The sequence below is a fragment of the Canis lupus genome, chromosome 11, assembly GCF_003254725.2.
Source record: "Canis lupus dingo isolate Sandy chromosome 11, ASM325472v2, whole genome shotgun sequence".
NCBI classification, from domain to species: Eukaryota; Metazoa; Chordata; class Mammalia; order Carnivora; family Canidae; genus Canis; species Canis lupus.
This window is the reverse complement of record NC_064253.1, coordinates 45,972,446-45,994,402: the sequence shown is the minus strand read 5'-3', so window position 1 is coordinate 45,994,402 and position 21,957 is coordinate 45,972,446. Positions and strand designations below refer to the sequence as shown.

Genomic DNA, 21,957 nt, shown 5'->3' with positions numbered 1-21,957 from the left:
ATTTCTTCTAAGTTGTCTGATTTGATGGCATATAATTCTTTATAGTGTTTTCTTATAATCTTTTATATTTTTGTGGTGTCAGTTATTTCTCCTTCATTTTTCCTTTTATTTATTTGAGTACTATCTTTCTCTCTTTTTCTTTGATGAATGTGGCCAAAGGTTTATCAATTTTGTGATAGAGAATTACTTCGTGGTTTCATTGATCTTATTTATTTATTTAGTCTCTATTTCATTTATTTTCACTCTAATATTTATTACTTCTTTACTACCTTTGGGATTTGTCCTTTTTCTAGCATTTTTATGTATATGGTTACACTGTTGTGTGAGATTTCTCTTGTTTCCTGAAGTAGGCCTGTATTGGTATAGATTTTCCTCTTAGAACGATTTTGCATATCCCAAAGATTTTGGATTGTGTTTACATTTGTCTCCATGTATTTTTTTTTTTCTTAACTTACTCTTTGCTTTTTTCATTGACCCATTCATCATTTAGTTGCATGTTGTTTAGCCTCCATGTATTTGTACTTTTTCATATTTTTTGTTAGTTGATTTCTAGTTTCACATCGTTGTGGTCATAAAAGAGGCTTGTTAGGATTTTAGTCTTTTTAAATTTATTGAGATTTGTTTTCTGGCCTATCATGTTATCTGTCCTGGAGAATGTTTCATGTGCACTTGAAAAAAATATGTATTCTACTATTTCTGAATGAAATGTTCTATATATATTTTTAGGTGTTGTTCAAAGGTTTAATGTGTTGTTCAAAGTCATTGTTTACTTGTTGATTTTCTGTTTGAATAATCTACTCATTGATATAAGTGGAGTTTTAAATTCCTCTACTATTACTGTGTTACTATAAATTTCTCTCTTTATGCCTGTTAATATTAGCTTTATGCATTTAGGTGATCCTATGTAGGGTGCATAGATACATATAGATATTCACAATTGTCATACTTGCTTGTTGAATTGATCCCTTTATCATTATCCAATGCTTTTCTTTGTCTCTCACTACAGCCTTTGTTTTAAATTCTATTTAGTCTAATATAAGTATTGTTGCCATGGCTTTTTTCCCACTTCCATATGCATGGAATATCTTTTCCATCCCTTCACTTTCTGTCTAGCATATGTCTGTCATATACTAAAATGGGTGTCTTGTAGGCATCATATAGATGAGTCTTTTTTTAAAATCCATTCACTCACCTTATTATTTTGTATTGGAATATTTTGTCCTTTTACACTTTAAGTAATTATTAATAGGTATGTACTTATAGTCATTTGGTTAATTGTTTTCTGGTTGTTTTTTCCATTCTTCTCTGTTTCTGTGTCGTGGTTCTTCTTCTTCTTCTTCTTCTTCTTCTTCTTCTTCTTCTTCTTCTTCTTCTTCTTCTTCTTCTTCTTTCTTCTTCTTCTTCCTCTTCCTCTTCCTCTTCCTTCTCCTCCTCCTCCTTTTCTTCTTTTTCTTTGCCCCTTCCTATTCCCTCTCTTCTTCATTATTTTCCTCCTTTTCCTCCTTCTTCTTTTTCTCCTTCTCTTCTAGTTCTCTTCCCTTGCAGTTTGATGTTTTTCTTTAGTGTTATGCTTGAATTCCTATTTATTTGTTTGTTTGTTTATTTTTGTAGTGTGTGTGTGTGTGTGTGTGTGTCTATTATAGGTTTTTCATTTTGGGTTATCATTGGGCTCATACATAACTGTGGGCATAGCAGCTTAGAGTAAGTTGATGGTCACTTAAGCAAATTATAAAAGCACTAAATTTTACCCCCTTCTCCACGTTTATCTATATGATGCCACATTTTACACCTTTATATTTTGTGTATTCTGTGGCTACTTTTTATAGTTATAATTGATTTCACTACTTCTGTGTTTTAGCCTCTATACTAGTTTTATAAGTAATTAATCTACAACCTTTAATATTTGTTTTTATCTATGAATTTTTTTCTTTCATAATTTTCTTACTTATAGTTATGGTCTTTTGCTACCACTTAAAGAATTCTCTAACATTTCTTATAACGTTAGTTTAGTGGTAATGAACTCCTTTAGCTTTTGTTTGTCTGGGAAACTATCTCCTTCAATTCTAAATGATGATCTTTCTGGGTAGAGGATTCTTGGTTGTCGGTTTTTTGCCTTTTAGCACTTTGAATATATCATACCACTCTCTTCTAGTTTGCAAAATTTTTGCTAAAAAATTAACTGATAGACTAATGGGGTTTCCCTTCTATGTAAATGATTTTTTCACTTGCTATTTTTAAGATTCTGTATCATTATTTTTTGCTGTTTTAATTATTTTGTGTTTTGGTGTGGCTCTCTTTGGGTTCATCTTGTTAATGGCTCTCTGTACCTCCCGAACCTGGATGTATATTCCTTTCCCCAGATTAGGGAAGTTTTCAGCTATTATTCCTTCAGATAATTTTATGTTCTCTTCTCTCTCTTACTTCTGGGATCCCTACAATGTGAATGTTATTGCACTCAATGATATCACAGGGGTTCCTTAACTTATTTTAATTCATTATTCGTTTATTTTTCCTGTACAGCTTGATTACTTTTTGTCACCCTTTCAGTTCACTGATCCATTCTTCTACATCTTCTAATCTGCTGTTGAGTCCCTCTAGTGTATTTTACATTTCAGTTATTGAATTCTTCAGCTCGGTTTATTTTTTTAAATATTTTCTCTCTTTGTTGACGTTCTCACTAAAACCACCCACTTTTCTCAAGTCCAGTGAGTATCTTTATGACCATTGCTTTAAACTCTCTGTCAGGCATATTGCTTATCTCCATTTCATTTAGCTCTTTTTTCCATGATTTTGTCTTGTTCTTTCATTTGGGACATTCTACTCTGTCTCCTCATTTTGTCTAATACTCTGCATTTGTTTCTATGTATTAGGTAAGTCAGCTACAATTCCTGATCTTGAAAGTAGTGGCCTTGTGTAGAAGTTTTGTGGTGCCCTATAGTGCAATCCCCTTTGGTCGCTAGAACGAAGTATTCCAGACACATCCCCTGGTGTGTGTAATGGTTACACCCTCCTATTGTGGTTGAGCCATGATTGCCTTAAGCACAGCCTGCTGCAATAAGCTCCTTTGCCTGCTCTGGACACACCGGGCAAAGTTTGTTCTCCATTCTGTTGAGAAGCCTGGTTGTGGCCAACATGCACTCATAGTGGGCAGGGCTGGCACTCAGCCTAGCTGCTGCAATCAGCCTCAGCCAAAGCTGCAGGCACACTGAAGGACAGAGCTCATTCTCTGCATAGCCAACTAAGAGGCCTGGCTACAAGAACTCAGGTATGCTGGTGTGTGTGTGTGTGTGTGTGTGTGTGTGTGTGAGAGAGAGAGAATATAACCAGGGCAGGAATCATTCAGAGTTGTGCCAGTCCTGCTGGTCAGGGCTGCCTGCCAGGTGTGATAAGGCTAAAGCCACTTGGGAGGGACCATTATAGGTTGGGTGAGGCCAGTCTTCAGGTGAACATTAGGGCAGAACATGTGGTACTATCAAAGTAGATACTTAGTGTTAGCACTGGTTCCACAAGCACCTGGCTATCTAAGCTGAGAGAAAGCTAGGAAAATGGTGCCCTCCAGCCATTTGTTTACAGAGAAATGTTCTGCAGACCCCTGCTCCTCCAACATGTATTCTAAGGTTAGTCAATAAATCTTCATGTATACCCCAGATGCTTTTCAAACTGGTGGTCCTGTGCTGTGTCTTGGGCTGAGTTATTTAGCTTGTTACCTCTTTAGAGTAAACTCTTTATAGCCTTTCTGCTGTCCCAGAGTTAAGTGTTACTGTTTTCAAGGCCAGAAAACAAGGCCTTGTTATAGGACTTGTCTTCCCTGTGCAGGTCCCTAGGTTTTGGGGTCTCCAGTGTGGATTCTAATACCCTTGTTCCTCTGTGCTTATGCTGTTCCTCCCATTTGTGGTTGGTCACATTGGGGGTTTGGTTTCCAACTGCATATCCACCCCTCCTACTCTTTTTGATGTGGCTTTCACTTTCTGACTAGCTGTGGAGGATCTCTTCTGCCAGGCTTCCAGTCATTTTCTGAGTTAGTCACATAAGTATAGTTGTTGCCTTGGTATGTCTATAGCACAAGGTGACCTCAGGATACTCCTACTCTACCATCTTCCTTCACGTCTACATTTTTGAGCAATTTCCTCAGGTAGTTAGTTTGCTAAAATACATAATCACATTTTTTTACCCCTCTATCTTAGTATTGCAAATAATTAGATTATTCTTGAAACAAATCCAATGTAATGTTCAGATGTTATTTATTTGTTTACTTATTTATATTAACTAAATATTCACTGTAGGAATCACCAGTCAAAATTATTGTTTTAGGAATTTTCCCTCAAACAAGAGTAGATACCAGTATTCCCATATGTCCTATAGGATAGTTCTCTATCCAAACCTGGCTGATCACAACATGGATATCTAACTCAAATGTAAAATTCATATTTGAGGGATGAGGAAGCTTGGAATTTTGAAACTCTGACAAGTTTTTCATGATTCTCTAAAGGAAAGTTTTATTTACATCTCATGAGAACCTGTGTGATGTCCAGTTGCCTGTTTTTCCTGGTGATTTGCTTGGGTGGCTATTTATTGTGTTCTACAATATACCTTACCTTTGTCTAATAAATTTCCTATTTGGCTTAAGGTGGCCAAAGTCTGGTTTTGTTACTGGTAACCAAAAGAACTATAATAGACTAATATAGAATCTTTGACTCAAATTTATTTAACTACTTAGAAATGTTTGGCTCTCTTCCCCCAGTTTTCTTCAAAGTCAGTGTAGGTAGATCCATTGATTTTCACTTCTTTTACTCACCATTTTGTACTTATCAAGTTTTTTTTTACCTTATTTTCTGTGTATTAAGCTCAGTTTCCTCCTCCCCTTGCCTATGTATTCTGAGTAATATTTCATATTCTAGTATTGAAGCCAGATCTGTATAAATTCTGGTAGATAATATATTTCATTCCTTTTTTTAAAAAAGATTTATTTATTTATTTATTTATTTATTTATGTATTTATTTATTCATGATAGACAGAGAGAGAGAGAGAGGCAGAGACACAGGCAGAGGGAGAAGCAAGCTCCATGCCAGGACCCCGACGTGGGACTCGATCCCGAGACTCCAGGATCGTGCCCCGGACCAAAGGCAGGCGATAAACCGCTGAGCCACCCAGGGATCCCCATATTTCATTTCTTATAACCATTTGTCTATTAACAACGGACACTTCTTATCTCCTCATTTTGTCATCTTAAGCTCCATTTGTCACTGTGGTAAATAAAATAATATATGTTCCTTTAAAAAGAAAAGGCTCCTCATCCTTTCCTAAAGAAACTGAAGTTGTTTATATGGCTTAGTTTTGAACGTGGTAATTTAGTGTTTCCGTTAAGAGTAAAGTTGCTATCTCTAGCTAATTTTTTATCCTGTTGCTGGAACTCTGATTTTGAAATTTATATCAGAGTTGTGGAAATGGAACATTCTACAGGATATCTTCCCAAATTGTTTTTATTAAATGAAGTCACTCAACTTCTTCACATATAAATGTTTCTGCAACTGTATCTACCCTCTATCAAATTTGTGAAAATGGAAGAAAGAAAAGGAAGGATACAGACGAGATATATGCCTGCTTTGTGCCTGATTCATGAAGCAATTGGAGAAGGAAAACTCTTGATTTTATACATAAACTAATTGGAAACTGGTTTACCACTTCCCTCTAGGTCCTGACAAAAAACAGTGGAGTATGTAGAGAAAATGGGGGCATGTTTAGTATCTAAAGATCACAGTATTTATTTTTCTTTTTCTAGAACGTCTTCACTTGTAATTATTTGATTGGTTCAGTTTCCTCCATCAATTTTCCCTGATTTTGTGATATACTTGATGGAGATTAGATTGTATGACTCTAAATGCAATTTAGGGTGAAGAGAAAAGTCCTTGAGAGTTTGCACATAGATATTTGACCTCATTATCATTCTGCCTACCTAACTGAACTTATCTACTGAAGTCATATTTATGTCAAATGAAAACTAATGATTCTGAAAGTCTTTTTTCCTTTTCACATTTCCCTTAATTGAGCAACATATTTTACTTTTGGTTAAGGAGAAATCGGTTCAATTTGATGGATTAGAGTTTCATCTTTCACCATTTATATCTGCTTAAACTTTAAGAGTTTAGTGCCTCAGTTTTCTTATCTGTAAAATGCAAACGATGTTAATTGTAGTACTTATTACATAGGTTTCATATGAAAAAATTAGCTAATATGTGAAAAGTACTTAGCATGTGGTGATTATAAGTACATAACCATAAATATATTGGTCATTGTAATTTATATTATTTTTAATCCAATACATCTTTTTGGTCCTATAATCACCATCTTAACTGAGGATTTCTCTGCTCAACCCTTGACCTTGCAAAAGCCCTCACACTGAAGTCCAGATCTGTCATTTCCTACAGAAAACCATGTGGTATAGTGTTTTATGGATTATTTTTAAAATCAGACAGACACAATCTGAATTTTGGTTCTCCCACTTTTTATCAAATGACACTGGGAAAGTTATTTATCTTAAATCAATCCAAGTTACTTAATCTGTAAAATGTAAAGGTTCTTATGAAGATAATATATGGTAAGTATACCTAGTACAAAGTAGGAAGGAGAGTTTTAGGTACATACCTAAGTGTATACGTTTCTCATTATGATAGAACTCAAATACTTAGGGTGGCATATAGACCACCAAACCTTTCTTTCCTCTTCTGGTCTCCCTTTACCTTCACTGCACACTCTACCCTCCCTACATATGATGAGCAATTAGTTCTTTGATGTGGTTAAACCAGCCAACCTCTGATTTTTCTACTCTTACTTGAAATTCTTTTGTTGCGCCTTCCACATATGCTGCCTCCATCTCAAGCCTAAAATGTTTTTGAGACTTATTTTTGTAGATCTATTGCTTTTGCTTCCTTTCAGAAGTTGTAAATTGGTAACCCTCTGGCAGATATGTTTTATTGGGCCCATCCAATTTTTTTTAATTGAATAGGAATGCCTTTAGGAGAGGTAAGAAACCCACAATGCACTGCAATAACCACTACTTCTTCACATATTTAGGTCTCCTGCCTGGCGCCTGAAGTCTTTGGGTTTATCACTGGAACTCCCTCTCTTAATTAAAGTTAACGTAAATGAATCACCGCCTTGTCTGCCTCCCCTCAATTCAATTAAAATCTTTATTGGCCCCTTTATATACCCTGACATCAGGCAGAAAAAGTGAATTTAGTGGTAAGACAGAATTGATTTTAATATTTCCAGCTAATAATTGAATAACTTTTAGCAAGACTTCCTTGCTTATGTATAAAATGCAGAAAATAGTGTTCATATGCAAGTAACAATTCTCTTAGGATTGTTTTGGGGATGACATAAAAGAACATGTATAAAATAATCAACACAGTTCCTGATCCAAAGTAGGTGATCTATAGATAATAACCCTTCTGAACCTGTTTTTGTAATTTGCCAAGTGAGGACTTTGAGATTAAATAATCATCTATAGCCTCCTTACAATTAAAAAATTGTAGGATATCTCAATGCTATATTTTCAGAATTCTCTATTACTTTTTTTCTCATAATATGATACAATATACGTCTTTGTTCTTATATATTGATATTTTTATATTTAATGTGTTTCTGTATACTGTCTTGTGACTTTCTAATGCCATAATAATAATGCAATTTCCTACTCTTCTCTTTGATCTGAGTTTCTGGATTATTTATGGAGAGAAAGAAAGACAAAAAGATATTAACATAGGTGGGAGTGTCTGCTACAGGCTCCCTGCTAGGTCCTTTGGTAAACATGACTGACTCCTATGATGGAGCTGAGTGAATAAGTGTATGGTCGACTTCAGAGCAGATTCGGCTTACTGAGAACATCAGTCAGTGTGGCTTACAAAGAACAGTGCAGACAAAAAAAAAAAAAAAAAAAAAGAACAGTGCAGACACATGGTTAACCCAGTGGCAACTGAGCAGACGGCTGTCACTGCAGGAGTGCCTGGGAGGCTTAGTGGTTGAGCGTCTACCTTTTGCTCAGGTCATGATCCCGGGGTCCTAGGATCAGTCCTGCATCAGGCTCCCCCCAGGGAGCCTGCTTCTCCCTCTGCCTATGTCTCTGCCTCTGTCTCTAAGTCTTTCATGAATAAATAAATAATATCTTTAAAAAAAAAGAAGGCTGTCACTGCATTAGATCTAAAATTTCTAAATACAGTTGTTTTTTATTTATGAAATCTCTGGATAGCAGAGAAGTCAACTACAGTAAATAAAACTGAGCTTGTCAAAATCATGCCATCATCAGCAATTATTAAAATTTCTTTTGTTGGGATCATAATTATTTGTTTTTATAATTTAACAAAGAATCAAGATAGTATCAAATTTAAGCATGTCACTCTCCTCCCACATTCTTTTTTTATCATCACATTCTAATATATGAATGACTAATTTGAAATTAGTGAAGCAAAACCTATTTTACATTAATGATTAAAAACAAGAAAATATATTTAAAATGAATGCTCTGCATTGTTTCAAGCATGTTTAATGTTCTGTGTGCAGAATGTCATATAAAAAGCAAGTAGGCTTATATTAAATATGGAAAAATTAAGTAGGAGATCTTACATAATCATACATCTACATATTTTGTTGTTAATACAATTTTTGTCACCATTTATGGGTTTAAACAAAAAAAAAGCCATAAAAATTCTGAGGCACTCCAAATATGAGTGTTTCTCAGTCCCAAGTGGCCTCAGTTCACTAAATTATTCAGTGCTCTACATAACTGTGTCAAATTTATTCACAAGGCATAAATGAAGAGATCCAGTGCTTGATAATCCAGAACTGTCTTTTTAATAATGAATAAAATCTTTTAAAGATACTGGAAGAAGGGTAACAAGCTGTCCTTAAAACTTTCTCTCGGCTTAAGAGCTATATCATTCTACATTTAGATATAAAGGAGATTAATAAGAATTTGGTTATAAGCTAAGTAAAACATAGGTTTAAATAGACACTTATTGGGCTGATCATGTTGTAAGTGGGAAATTTAGAGGCTTGTTAAGCCTGCTAAAGACTCTTGGGTAACTTCAAGTCTTATATTTGCCTTCTGTCTGTGTGCAATTGTCATTTCCCACTATAATAAACATATCATTTGACCCATTATTTGTGTTTTAGAAGTGTCTCTTCTCTCCTCCCAAAGATCGTCTACCCCACAATGGTTGGCAAAGGACACATTTTCTCAAAATTGCCCTGAGGCCTGCTTCTCCCCTGGTGCTTGCTCCTACCAGCTGTCTGTCTGTATGTGCGCGCAGGCGTGCTCTACATGTGGCATTCTCACTCTGCTCCCTTCTGCCTTCCTTTCCTGGACAATGCTCTCCTCCTTCAGACTCTGACGCACAGGACCCTCGTCTGTGGCAGAGCTTCCCGAAGCTTTCGGAATGTTTTCTCCAAGTGTGTGAGACAGTGCCATAGCACTCCCATCAGCACAGATGACACTAATCCCTGAACTCATCACTGCTCCCGTGACTCAGAATCCAGAAGGATCATAGCTTATTATCTACATTCTCAACAAGTGCCCTAAATGATTCTTCCACTAAAGAGAACTCTTTGGGGCTAATCAGTCACGATGGGGAAGAAGATCAGCTATATCATTTAAAATACTATGTAAAAAAACTTAAATTTGATTCTTCGGCTTCATTGTCCTGATGTTTTCTAGATGTCCACAGCACAAAAATCGCTCGGAGGACTACTTTTTCTTTAGGCCTCTGTAGACACCAGGACATGCTCAGCCCACATCCTGCTTCACGGAAGGCTTTGCTGTCCAGCTCCTAGGAGAACTATCAGCAGATGGCTTGCAATTGTCACGTCATTCAGGATGGACCTCACCTGGAAAGGGCCCCTCGCTCTCCTTCTTACCTTTCCAGCACCTGGTGTCTAAGTGAGAAGGAATGGTCTTTTCAGCCTGTTGCAAGACAACTCTTACACACTATCTGCTCTAGGGTTCCTTGCCTAAGGCTTGTTGCCAGCATTACAGTTTGGCTTCTTCCCTTGCTTCATTCTGCTTCATAACTTTCTTTTCCCAGGCGTTGATTTCTAATAAACATTTTGCACCCCAGGCCCAGTTTTGGCATCTGCTTCCAGAGAAGCCAAATGGTAACATTCTTTCATCCACAATAATACTATTCAGCTTTTCTCTCTTCTCTGAAAGCAGCCTACCTCAGGTCATGACATGGCCTCCCAGACCTCTTAATGGTTTTGAAAACTAGATAACAAAACATCTGAAATTTTCTTCCCTATCTGGAAAGTCGACTCAATATAAAAATTGCCTGTTTTTCAGTCCATGATCTTTTCCTGAGGATCTGTTCTGCCAATGGATGTTGTTCTGAAAATTGAGTTTCTGATTAATTAAACTGTCCTCATAAGGACCTGTTAATTTCACCAAAGCACAAAACCCTGTGATAGAAAATGTGTTCCTCCTCCTGGAGAGAAGTGCTTGTTTTTCATCTCATTGTTGAGCCAGCAGTGTTCTCTGTCTCCAAAGATCACAGAGTTCTTTCCAGGGCTCTCAGATAAGTTAACCATTAACCTCCTTTGCAGACATTCTGGATGTTATCTTAGATAATGGAATGAAATGATTTTCTTTTGGGAAATACTGCACAGTTTGAGTTGTTTTATTTTCTTCCCATTCCATTCCATCAGTGTTAGCAACTACGTTTTTATTATTCATTCTTTCTCACTTTGGCATTATCTAGTAGTACTTTCTACTTAACTTGTTTGAATGCTATCAGAAATTACTGATGTTCCAGTAATTTATTCTAACAAGTCTGTTGGTGTGGACTTGACCCTAAGGTTAGGGAAATAAAGCCATTAGAGGAATTAAAGACTGTCTTAAACTGAAACATGAAAACTCCCCACAAAACTTAATGAGAATTCAGAGCTCAGTTCAGTAGGTTAAGGAGGTGTCCACCTGGGCAAGACTCCAGTCTATCGCCTTACAATGACAAGATACACACAAACTGAAACACTCAGTGATAGCAAAAGAGACCTCGTCTTGCCCAAATATAGATTTAACCCAATTTTAAAATTATACACTTGGTGGCATAATGATGGTACCTCTCCATCTTTATTACCTAAGTCCTAGTTGGCTGAAATCATTCCTTCATTAAGCAAACAGAAAAAAATGTTACTAAGACTAATAATGGCATTGAAATGGCTTCTTCCCAGTAGCCATATGACATAGGTACAGAAAAAGAAGGAAGGTAAGGGTGTTTCCAGTCTTACCAACCTTTTTTCAGAGTTGTATTATTTTCTTTTCTTTTCTTTTCTTTCTTTTCTTTCTTTTCTTTTCTTTTCTTTCTTTTCTTCTTTTCTTTCTTTTCTTTTCTTTTTCTTTCTTTCTTTTCTTTTCATTTAAATTTTAATTAACGTACAGAGCAATATTGGTTTCTGGAATAGAATATAGTGATTCATCATTTACATACAACACCCAGTGCTCATCACAAGGGCCCTCCTTAATACCCATCACCTATTTAGCCCATCCCCCACCCACCTCCCTCCATCAGCCCTCAGTTTGTCCTCTCTTTTGTTAAGAGTCTCTTAAGCTGTTTCCCTCTCTCCTTTTACTTCCCTTCCCATATGTTCATCTGTTATGTTTGATGGTTGAAATCATGGTATTCGTCTTTCTCCGGCTGCTTTACTTCACCTAGCACAATACCCTCTAGCTCCATCCACATTGTTGCAAACGACACAATTTTGATGTCGTGATGGCTGAGTAATATTCCATTATATATATTTATCCATCCATTCATTGGTTGATGGGCATTTGAGCTCTCTCCATACTTTGGCCATTGTTGATAATGCTGCTTTAAACATCAGGGTGCATATACCCCTTCAAATCTGTAAATTTGGGTAAATACCTTGTAGTGAAATTGCAGGGTCATAGGTTAATAAAAATTGCCATTTTTAACTTTTTGAGAAACTTCCATACTGTTTTCCAGAGTGGCTATACCACTTTGCAATCCCACCAATAGTGCAAGAGGGTTCCTCTTTTCCACATCCTTGTCAACACTTGTTTCTTGTGTTAAGTTGAGCCATTCTGACAGGTGGTATCTCAAGATGGTTTTGATTTGCATTTCCTTGATGATGAGTGATGTTGCACATCTTTTCATGTGTCTGTTGGCCATCTGGGTGTCTTCTATGCCTATTTCTTAACTGGATTATTTGTTTTTTTGGATGCTGAGTTTCATAAATTCTTTATAGATTATGAATACTAACCCTTTATCAGATATAGAATTTGTAAATATCTGCTCCCATTCCATAGGCTGCTTTTTAGTTTTGTTGACTGTTTCCTTCACTTGTGCTGCTTCTTTTGAATTAGAATCTCTTCCCCCCAAAAAAAAAAAAAAAAAAAAAAAAAAATAGAATCTCTTCCCCCCACATACACTACCACCCTAGCTCTCTGTCTAGCGACCTGGCCAAATTTTGCAGCATCACTGACTAAGAGAAAAGGGTGAGGAAAAAAATAAGTCAGGCATCCAGTTGAAGTAAATCAGCTAGTGGAGCCTATGGGATCTCTTATTGTTTACCAGCTGCTCCTATGCTCTCTGCTGAACCTGGACTAATTTTATAGCTAGAATTGAATTAGCAATTCACACTGCATGCTCACCAGATGCTATTGAAGAATGTGGAGGAGACGGCAACATAATCACACTGAAAACAGAACTTGAAGATCACCTTGTCCTTTTAGCATCAGGGACTCAGCTAAACAAGATGACTGATTTATCTATGCACCTTATGCCATTATTAAATAAGCAAAGATGAGAACACAAGCATGATATTGCACAACAGTGTTATCGGTTTGAGTCACCATATCTGTAATTTAGGAGTCACATTGTCTAACTCCAACAGGTGACAAAGACTGGCAGATGGTAGTGAGGATTTCTTTGCAAAGTTCACAGTTTCTTACAAATTCTTGCCTTTTTTTTTTTTTTTGGTCTTTTTCAAAAATTCTATGTATGTGTGCATGTACCCAGCCATATTCATACAATATGTGCTCTTTTATATTTTGAGGCTAATTTTTTAATGACATATAGATTCAGAATTGTACTAGCTCTTGATATTTTTTTTCTGTTAGTATTCATTCAACATTCACTAAACAAACATTTCTTAGCGCTTACATGCCAAGCAATATTCTAGACACTTAGGATATATTGATCAATACAGCAGAAAATAAAATGTCCACCATTGTGTAGCTTATATACTACTAATAATCCACTATATCAATATATTTTACTGAAAATTAATCTTGTCTCATTTTATTTTCATTTTTTAAAGATTTTATTTATTTATTCATAAGAGTCACAGAGAGAGGCAGAGACACAGGCAGAGGGAGAAGCAGGCTCCCCATAGGGAGCCTGATGCTGGGACTCAATCCTGGGTCACTGGGATCATGCCCTGAGCCGAAGGTAGACACTCAACCACTGAGCCACCCAGGCATCCCTCTTGTCTCATTTTAGTATTGCTTACATAACCTTTTTTAGGTTGATACAATCCTTTTTGTATCTTTAATTTCAACCTTACTGAAAAAAAACTTTTTATTTAATCATGTCTTCTTGTAAGCATGTTATACCTTTAAAAAATACAGTTGGAAAATCTCTGACTTTAAATAGGAAATTTTTATCCACCTATATTTTTGAAAATAAAAATATATTTGGATATATTCCTTTTACTGTTTTCTGTAGTATGCTTCTCTGTACTATGCTTTCTTTTAATTATTTTCCCATTCTTTTTTTATTAGTCAAGTTTTCTTTATATTCTTTGATTTCTCTATTAATTTGAAGTTCTGCAGTGTTTTTATTCTTTTAGTATTATTCTTAAATTTAATGGTTAGTTACTTGTATTAACAAATACCTGCCTTAACCCTGTCTAATCTTCACAAATATTCCTGATGTCCTCCCCCAAATACAAAGACGTTAAACTTTTTGAATGCAATCCATTCTCCCATCTTTCCTGTATTTTTAATTTAAGAACCCAAACTTAGTCATTATTAATGATCCTTTGTATAGCCAAAACATCATTGATTTCTTTGCTTACTATTATATTTCATATTCTGCATTTTCTTCCAAGCTAAATTTTGTTTTCTTGAAGTATTTCTACTAGTACTACTTTCAGCAGATTCTGGAGTAGTAAATCCTTTCTACCTTTGCCTGAACATGTCTATTTTGCCCTCACTCTGGATTGAAAGCCCAATTGAGTATGCGATTCTACAGTGACTGATACTTACTCTCAACATATTAAATGTATTCTTCAGCAGTCTTCTCCATTGTGATTGGTTGTAAGGCTGTCATCAATATAGTAGACTTTAAATTTTAGGAATTTAGGGGATTTGTCTTTTATATTTAGGAAATGATTTTTTAGGGGGTCTGTCTTTTACATTTAGGAAGTGTTTTTTTTTTATATTTATTTTACAGCAAGAAAGAGTGTGTCTTGTGCAGGGGGGAAGAGCAGAGAGAGAAGAAGAGAGAAACTAAAGCAGACTCCATGCTGAGCATGGATGGGGTCCAACGTAGGGCTTGATCTCAGGACCCTGTGATCACGACCTGAACTGAAACTGAACTGGATGCTTAACTGACTATGCCATTCAGGCACCCCACATTTAGGAAGATATTTTAAATGAAATGTTAAGTATGGGTTTCTTCTTTATTTAACACTCATTACACTGTTTCTGGACTCATGTCTTCAATTATGGATAATTTTCATTCACTTGCATTTTGAGTGTTGCCTCTCCCTCCCTTCATCTCTCTATTCTGTTCTCACAGAACTGCTATTGTACATATATTGTAATGTCTTTTCATACCCTTCATGTATTACTTCTATTATCTTACATATTCCTCTGAGCTGAATTCTGGGTAATTCCCTCAGTTCTCTTTTTAGCTCACTAAATTTTTCTTCAGGTCTGCCTAATTTGTCTTTCTTTTAAATGTAACTGTCTAAAGCATTTTTTTGTTAGTTTACTTTATATAGCATTTCTGTGTCTTATAGATGGAAGGTATTCTGAGCAACCTAGTTTACTATAGTTCTGGAATTTCATGATCTTTTTTTCTAGTAAGTTAAAATCGTTTTTGGAAGGCCTCAAAAATAAACAAAATGATTTGGTATTCTAAATGTTAGTAGGAATCAATAATGAAAGGGAAAGGGAAGAGAGGAGACCTATGTATTTGAAGTACCACAAACTGGGTGGTCTCAACATTAGACATGCATTATCTCACAGTTCTGGAGACTAGAAGTTAAAAACCAAGATGTCAGCATGATTGATTTCCTTCTGAGGACTGTGAGGGAGCATGTCCTCTAACCCTTCCCTAGCTTCTGGTGGTTTCCTGGAACCTTTGGCTTTCCTTGGCTTCTACTGCTTCATACCGATCTCTCTCTTCAACTTTATTTGGCATTTTCCTTGTCTGTGTATCTGTGTCCAAATTTTCCCTTTTTATGAGGATATTGTTCATGTTGGATTAGGGGTCCATCTTATTTCATCCAGAATGATCTTGTCTTAGCTAATTGCATCTGCAATGACCCTTTTTTTCCAAGTACACTCACATTTGTAAGTACTTGGGGTTAGGATTTTAACATATGAATTTGGGGAGATGGGAGAAGGACACAATTCAACCCATAATAGACACTGTTGGAAGTGGGCAGCCTGAATTTAGGTTCTGAGACATAGTGTGAAGCTTAGCTCTGCCAGTGATTAGCTTTGGTAGATTCCTCATTTTCATCATCTATAGAAAGAAGAAAATAATGATTCTGTTACAAGAATTGATTAATCTATTGTATATGAGACATAATATTGTGTTCCATGAATTCTAGATATCACTGCCATTTCCTACTAAGAAACATGTGCCAAATAGTGCCTAGTATGTCTTGAAGTTTTGCCTACTTTTATCGGACGTCCTAGAAATATATGTGGTTACATATAAAGGATCATGGAACATTTTAGCAGTGACTGGAAGCTGTACATGTGGTACATGTAAAGCAAGTTAAGAGAACTATTTGCAGATAGCTCACATTATTGATCACTGTATATCAACACAGCGCTAAGCCCTTTATATGCATTGCCTTCTTCAATCATCAAAACTACCCTAAGACAAAGAGGATGGCTCCTACCTTTTTAAAGATGAGGAAACTGAGACTGAAATAAGTTAAGTGATTTGTTCAAAGTTAAACTGGCACTAAGAGTGGAGAATGGATTTATACTTCACTCAGTTTAACTTCAGAACCCATGATATTATAAATGGTTACAACATGAGGAGACAGATTTTAAATCACATGTAAGAACCAGCCAGGCATTTTTCTTACTGCTCATATTTTTAAGACTATCTAAGATTTCTAAATCATACTAGTAGGCACATTTTTACCAGTCATCCACCATTTTGCTCTAAAAGTTGCACCAAGTGCCTTGTTGTATAACTCTGCCTTGATACTGTGGTTCATAGTCTATTCAAATTTTGTTGAGTTCATTGCTTATTGGCAGGATCTTGATCTTAACTTAGAGGCTTTATTTAAAATAATTTTTCACTGAATTAGAACACACTGAAAATAGTCAGCAGTTAAGCCAATCTCAGTGAATTCTGCAGTTATCCATCCAACTACCCTCTGTCTACCTCTGTTGCTTGTGCATGATTTGCTTCTTCAAGTTCTCACAAATGACTGGCTTTAGGCAATGAGAAGGATTCATTCATGCATTATTTCTCAGCTATGCTAGATGTATAGTGGCAGCTATATATTTGCAGTGACCTCACTTTTGCTTTTAACTTAACTGGAAAATATTGAAAATTGCTTGGATAAAATTGTGACTACACTTAAAATATTTCCTTGAGGAAACACAGTGTTTATCTATATAAGAAGTAAGAATCCCTAACCAATGAATATCTATGAACTTTGATTTATTTGGAGGAAGTCAGAAACTAACAAAAAATAGAAATTATAAGAAATTGGATTATCTCATCTCTAAATTCTCCTCACCATACTTAGGCACAGACAGTTGAAAATCTGTTATAGGTAATGCTTATTTTAGGCTTTGGCGACTATTCTTTTAGAACAGACTACTCCTTTAGTACTCCCTGACCTGCACTTTGTGCCTACTCAAGAACACCTCAAACCTCTGAGTCCTAAGTGACCAGATGAAATAAATAAATAAAAATTGTTATTGTTTAAATGAAAATAATAAATTCAATAAACTTCATCAAATTCCTTGGCCAAGGAAGACCTCCTTTGTGTAGAGATCTCTCACTTAGCTGAGGCTAGAGGTCACATCTTATTTCTGCAAAAGATTGGAAACCAAAGACTAGAGTTATTGTTTGTTTGTTTCTTTGTTTGTTTTTAAGATTTATTTATTTATTTATTTATTTATTTATTTATTTATTTATTTATGAGAGACAGAGATAGCACCAGAGAGCACAAGTGGGGAGGAGAGGGAGAAGTAGGCTCCACATTATGCAAGGAGCCCACCCAATGTGGGGCTCCATCCCAGGAACCTGGGATCATGACCTGAGCCAAAGTCAGACACTTAACCAACTGAGTCACCCAGGTGCCCCAGGAATAGAGTTTTAATCCTCCTCTGAAACTTCAACAGACTATCATTATATCAGTGATTATCTTCTGGATTTGGCTTCCCCCTTTGTTTCTACACCTGTAGATGTTATTTTTCTTCTATTGAGTACAGTTCTCTATTCAGTATGTGTATGTATGCATGTCTGCATGTGGGCTTGCTGTCACTCAGCATTTTCTGTTTGTAGCAGAAAGAAAGTCTCTTTGAAAAACCTTTGCCTACATTGCTACTGGAGTCCCTGAACATTTTCTCTATGTATGTAATATGTGTAATTTCTTAAAATAAATAGATAGCTACAGATTTTTTTAATTGTTGCAGTGTATATCATGCTTCATTTACTCAGCATCCTAAAAATGGCTCCTAGAATTTGAAACCTCTCTTCCAAATTGTTATTTGTGCATGTGAGTGCATTTTTCTGAGAAGAGAGTTTTTAGCTTTTATTAGAGTATCAGTATAATTCATGAATCCTGCAAAAGTCTAAGAAATATTGAATATAATTTTGAAAATGTGCTTTCCTCCTTCAGACTAGATTATGCCTATTGCCCTCTAATTTACTATTCTCAAATGGCATGCTTTCCAAAGGGACCTAGCATTCCATTGTATGAATATGATGAAATTCACATTAAAATTTCTGAATTATTGGATTTTAGATTTTTTGTGTTTACTAAAAAATGCAATGAACATTCTTGAAAATAAATATATGAGCCCATATCTAACCATTTCCAAGTGGCAATTTCCCTAAAGTGGATATTTTTGGTCAATAGTAAAATCGTTGTTAAAGCTTTAGATACATAATGCTGCTTTTGTTACATTTATGCTTCTTTAAAAAATGTGTATACTAATTTTTAATTTTACTTAATCCATATAAAATAATGGAATATCTTTAAAAATTTTTGATAAAACAAACCAGAAAAATAAGCAAATAAGCAAAGCTTTAGTCAGCTATAGAACTGAGACTTAAGATAGATAGATAGATAGATGGATAGATAGATAGATAGATAGATACTTTTCTAGGATGGTACATTAATTCCTATTCCTTTGTTCTAGGTTTCTATATTTAATTCAGTAAAATTATTTAGTGGCCTTATTTCTTTTATTTTATTTTTTTGGTTTGCTGAGTTTTTAGTACTCTAGGGCTTTTAAGGAAAGCCAACATTATAATAAGTAAGCAATATTGTATAAAAAATAAGACAGGCAATTAAATCAGTTTTCCAGGAAGATCATAAAATAAAAAATGATAAGATTATGGAGCATTAGTGAGAAATGGGAAAATCAAAAGAGAATCAAAATAATACAAAAAGTGTTAGTTGTCAACTAAGAGAAAAAACCCAGATGATTCAGAAAATACATTTGAGAATGACCCTAACATGTTTTTGATCAAATCAGTGAACTACCTCTAGTATTAAGGCAAGGAACTATAGTAGACTGAATGCTTGAATCCAAGCCTTCTTCCTTCCCTGTATCCATACTTTGACCTAGCATTTGAAGAGTGAATTTCCCACCCCTTGACTTTGTGATCTGTTTGGCCAGTGATATGCCAGCCTCAAATGCAGACTTTAAGAAACCAAATGATCTGCAAATTCGTGGGCAAGAGATACATGCTTTTTTGTTGTGTGACATGGATATTTTGTAGATGTTTAATAGGTAGCATTAATGTGGAAATATCTAATTAATATACAGAAACAGTTGTGGTTTTTTTGTTTTGTTTTGTTTTTACTTAGATATTGTTTCAAGTACCAACTTCATGTGGTTTTACCTAAATTAGAGGACCATAGCAGATAGCTCAAGAAGACAAATCTTCAAGCAAAGGAAGCAATTGATTCAGCATAGTATTACAGGAAACAAATTCATACAGCATTAACAAACTGAAATGCTGTGGATGAGATAGAGACCTGCAGGTGTGTTGCCCTCACCTATTCAGTGTTGTTGATTTTGTTATTGTTGTTCAAAAGAACTGGTTGACAACATTAGAAAATTTGGAAGGTATCATATAAAAATTCGATTTCTGGCTTTTCTTGAAAGGTCAAAAGTAGTAGCAAAACCACAATTGTCCTTCATCGTCCTAATTGGTTGGGACTGAGTAGAAGTCACTTTCTCTTTCTTTCTTTTCTTTTTTTTAAGATTTATTTATTTATTTGAGAGAGAGAGTGCATGAACAGGACAAGGGACAGTGGGAGATAGAATCATCAAGCAGAATCCTTGCTGAGGGCAGAGCACATGCAGGTCTTCAGGGCCCTGAGATCAAGATCTAGGTTGAAATTAAGAGTAGACACTCAACCAACTGAACTATGCAGGCACGCCTAGAAGTCACCTTCTCAAAATGGCCTGAGCTATCCAGTTTACCCCAACACTCACTTAGTACATTTCCCTCACTTACTTTTTAGGTGAATGGATTTATTAATGTCTACTTTATGCAGTTTTTTAAGAATAGAATACCTATCAAAAATGCCTAGAGTGAAGCAGGTGCTCATTAATAATATCCTTTATTTTTTAGGAATTCAAGAAATGGTAAATCAATAATAGCAATTTATATATATTTCTTATGACTAGAGTTTCAGTCAGTTAAAATGCATCCTTTAAACTGTCTCTGAATCACTGACTTGTCTTTAGGTAGTCATTCATTCAAGAATCAAAAAGAACAGAATGAAATTTCATGAAAACATGGCAACATTGAATTGTCTACCCACTTAAGGTGATTTCTTAACCAATTTGATAAAAAGGAAATAAATTGAAAATCATATTTCTGCTTATATCAATTGGTTCAGACTCCTCCACCAAGCTAAAAGGGCCTAACAACAATAATATTTCAGATTTGTTTAGCAGTTTATAGGTCACAGAAGAACTTTATACTTACTATGTAATTTTATCTTTGACATGGCATTTCAACATAGATATTTAAACTTGAAAGAAATAATACAAGAACCCAAATAGGAAAAAAAAAAAGTTACTACCACATTTAAGCTAATTAACTTTCACCTATTTATTAAATATTTTATGAATGTCTCTTAATTCAGGTATTGTTCTAGGTAGCAGAAATATTGAAATAAATATAAGCTACAACTTCCATTATATTACAGACTTCTTTTACTTAAAAAAAAACAAAAACAAAAAACAAAAAACCTCAGTCTCCTCAACCCTCTTCAAAGGCATAATCTAGCAACAAAAAGGATATATATAGTCTGTGGTCATTTTCAAACCTCAGCACTGCTGGATAATACAGGTAACACTTGTAATTCAGGAACCCAAGTTGGAGAGTCGACTTAATGCAAATCTCAATGCCATAGTTAAATGTCCTGAGTACCCTCCCCATTTCCTTGTAAGATAAGTGTCATGGACAGGGTCCAAGGCATTGCCTTGCCAAGACTCTCAAGGGACAGGCTAGATTACAGTCTACTAGGGGCATTAAACATCATCAAGAATGTCTGATGGAAGAGAAAAGTATATTTGCAAGAACCCTCAGGGAAAGAGTATATGTAGTTGGAAAGAGTTCTTTGATGCTTAGTCTCCAAGCCTCTACCATCAGAGTATAGTATTTAGGCTTCCAGTGGAGGCTGATTTTGGTAGCCTTCCTTTATCCAACTGAGTTCAGAGCTGAAGTGCTTGGAGGTCCAACAGAGTATTCACACAATCACTGGTGGGCCTCCTGCTTTTATTTTTTCTCCTTAGAGACCTTCCCCTCTTCACCACACATTGAATAATACATCAATCAGTGTTTAAGGGACACCAGCTTGAAGAGGTACCCTCAATACCAACACAGGCTAAAAGCCTATTTTTTTCCCTTCCCTTTTCTTTTCTTTCTTAATGTAGCAAATGAAAGTGGCCTAGGCCTCCTTTTTCTTAGGGGTGGAAGGAGTGGATTGAGGGAGAAAAATCTGAGAAGAAATTTTGTGAATCAGAAAATGTCATCAAAACAAAACGACTGGTGACTTTCAACTCTCATGCCTCATTCAGCTGAGTGTGGAAAAGGACCAACGTGGGACCTTATTTTGGCTTGCTGAAATCAAACCTCTCCTTTCCCCTCTCTTTCTCCTTTCACTCATTCCCCTCCTCTCTCCACTCACCCTGCATTCATTCCTCTAAGACTTCATTTCTGAAAAAATGACAGTGTTAGGTCCTGTGCCATGGGTGAAATGTGGACTGAGAAAGAGAAGGAGATTGAGTCAGGAAGGCCTAATCCACTCTCTTATCTCCAGCCCCAATTCTTGGAGAAGTTACTGTCCCCACTTTTCAGATAAGAAAACAGAGATATAGAATCTCTGTTAAAAATCTTATGGCTTCTGCTTGCATAAGAAATTAGAATGAGAGCCTCTGCTCTCAGTTCAGTATCTTGCCACTTACACTTGCCTCGTTTTTGTAGATCTGA

At 35.7% G+C, this 21,957-nt stretch overlaps 1 protein-coding gene across 11 annotated transcripts in view; it reads left to right on the top strand.

Moving 5' to 3' along the window:
• LINGO2 (leucine rich repeat and Ig domain containing 2) overlaps positions 1-21,957 on the top strand; it is a 1,134,307-nt gene that overhangs the window by 567,580 nt on the left and 544,770 nt on the right. The window contains exon 1 of one of the 11 annotated variants that reach the window (XM_035697333.2): positions 3,131-3,265. The exons of the other annotated variants lie outside the window; for them this stretch is intronic. The gene's annotated coding sequence lies outside the window, so the exon portion shown is untranslated. Of the gene's footprint in view, positions 1-3,130; positions 3,266-21,957 lie in introns of those variants that run through there. 11 annotated transcript variants of the gene reach the window in all.